We start from the raw sequence: 2,314 nt of genomic DNA, 5'->3' as shown, positions 1-2,314 counted from the left end.
TGCAACCACCATCACCATCCATCATCCATCTCCTGGTTTTTTTTTTTTTTTTTTTTTTTGTGGAGTTTCACTCTGTCACCTGAGCTAGAGTGCAGTGGCATGGCCTTGGCTTACTGCAACCTCTGCCTCCCAGGTTCAGGTGATTCTCCTGCCTCAGCCTCCTAAGTAGCTGGGACTACAGGCACCTGCCACTATGCCTGGCTATTTTTTTTTTTTTGTATTTTTAGTAGAGATGAGGCTTCACCATATGGGCCAGGCTGGTTTCTTGAACTCCTGGTCTCAAGTAGTCTGCCCGCCTTAGTCTTCCAAAGTGCTGAGATTACAGGTGTGAGCCACCATGCCCGGCCATCATCTCCTAAACTTTTTCATCTTCCCAAACTGAAACTCTGTGCCTATTAAACAATAACTCCTCATTGCCCCCTCCTCCAGCCCTAGCAAATACCATTCTACTCCTAGACTACTTTCAGACTCAGTTTCTTCTTTCACTTAATAAAAGACAGGGTTCACTGCTGACTAATGGGATTGTTTCTATATGTGGAGGCCTTCTTGCAAACATGTGATTGAGTTTATTGCAGAGAACGGTAATAGGAAATGAGATTGTAGAAAGAAAAGAGATGGAGACAAAATTGGATGAGGGTTTCATACTGGGTGTCCCATCCACAGGCCTCAGCAACCCTGCCACAGATCTGCCCGATTCTTTCACATCAAGAAGTTGATCTTGGAGCCGTTTCCATGTTGTAGATCTGCTGGCACCTTTCATAGCTTTCCCTCTGTCACTGGTGGCATGGCTTTTCATTATACCGTGGACGTTTAGTGTCCTCAAGGAGCCCATCCATAGTGAGGATTCTGTTTAGGGTCCTGTATGCACCTTCCACATTTCCTTCCTGTACCATCGCAGCACTGGTGATGAACTTCAGATGTTTTGCCATGACCTTGGATTTAAATCTCCACTCTGCAGAGCCTGGCACGCTCAGTACCTAGTCGACCCTGGCTATGGAGGATTTTAAGTTGCTTAGAAATATGTGTGTTTGCCTGTTGGTGGGACTGTAAACTAGTCCAACCATTGTGGAAGACAGTGTGGCGATTCCTCGAGGACCTCGAGCTAGAAACACCAGTTGACCCAGCCATCCCATTACTAGGTATATACCCAAAGGATTATAAATCATGCTGCTATAAAGGCACATGCACATGTATGTTTATTGCGGCACTATTCACAATAGCAAAGACTTTTAACCAACCCAAAAGTCCATCAATGATAGACTGGATTAAGAAAATGTGGCACATACACACCATGGAATACTATGCAGCCATAAAAAAGAATGAGTTCATGTCCTTTGTAGGGACATGGATGAAGCTAGAAACCATCATTCTGAGCAAACTGTAGCAAGGACAGAAAACCAAACACCGCACGTTCTCACTCATAGGTGGGAATTAAACCATGAGAACACTTGGACGCAGGGTGGGGAACATCACATACTGGGGACTGTCATGGGGTGGGGTGAAGGGGGAGAGATAGCATTAGGAGATATACCTAATGTAAATGATGAGTTAACGGGTGCAGCAAACCAACATGACACATGTATACATATGTAACAAACCTGCACATTGTGCACATGTACCCTAGAACTTAAAGTATAATTAAAAAAAAGAAATATGTGTGTTTGCTTTCTCCAATTGTAAAATATTTTAAACAATTGTTGTTTTATTTATTTGCTAAAAACATTATATATTTACATGGCTCCAAATTTAAAATGTATGAAAGATCATGCATATCCTCATTTAGTTAAGACAAACTTTTGGAAGCAACCTATTTTATCAATTGCTTAGGTAATATTTCAGAGAAATTTTATGCATAAACAGATAGCTAAGTACATATATGTTTGCTTCTCATTTTTGTACAAATGGCAGCACACTATACACATTTTACTGTATCTTACTATCTTCAGTAAACGAGAAGTCTTAAAGATTATTCTCACCAGTACATAAAAAATTTACTCACTTTTATAGCTGAATAATATCCCATTACAAGAATGTAACATAATTAATTTAAACTTTCCTCTGTTGATGGACATAAAGATTGTTTCTAATTGTTGCCTATTTCAAATAATAATGCAGCTAATTAATTTGATTACATGCTGACTAGAATGTGAACCCTATTGAGAAAGAAGAGTTTTTGTCTGTGTTAATCACTAATGGATCCCCAGTGTCCACAGCAGTACCTTGTACATAGTAGCTGATCAATAATTATTTGTGGAATTAATCCACTATTTCATATATACATCCACATCTATCTATGCCGATATCTATATTTGGA

The 2,314-nt window shown here is 39.9% G+C and overlaps 1 pseudogene; it reads right to left on the bottom strand.

The window, feature by feature from the left end:
* Window positions 1-338: 338 nt before the first annotated feature.
* On the bottom strand, window positions 339-1,202 carry LOC101019217 (annotated as a pseudogene).
* Window positions 1,203-2,314: the final 1,112 nt, after the last annotated feature.

Source organism: Papio anubis, chromosome 1 (genome assembly GCF_008728515.1).
Source record: "Papio anubis isolate 15944 chromosome 1, Panubis1.0, whole genome shotgun sequence".
Lineage (NCBI taxonomy): Eukaryota > Metazoa > Chordata > Mammalia > Primates > Cercopithecidae > Papio > Papio anubis.
The sequence above is the reverse complement of the archived record's forward strand: the minus strand, read 5'-3'. Positions and strand labels throughout refer to the sequence as shown.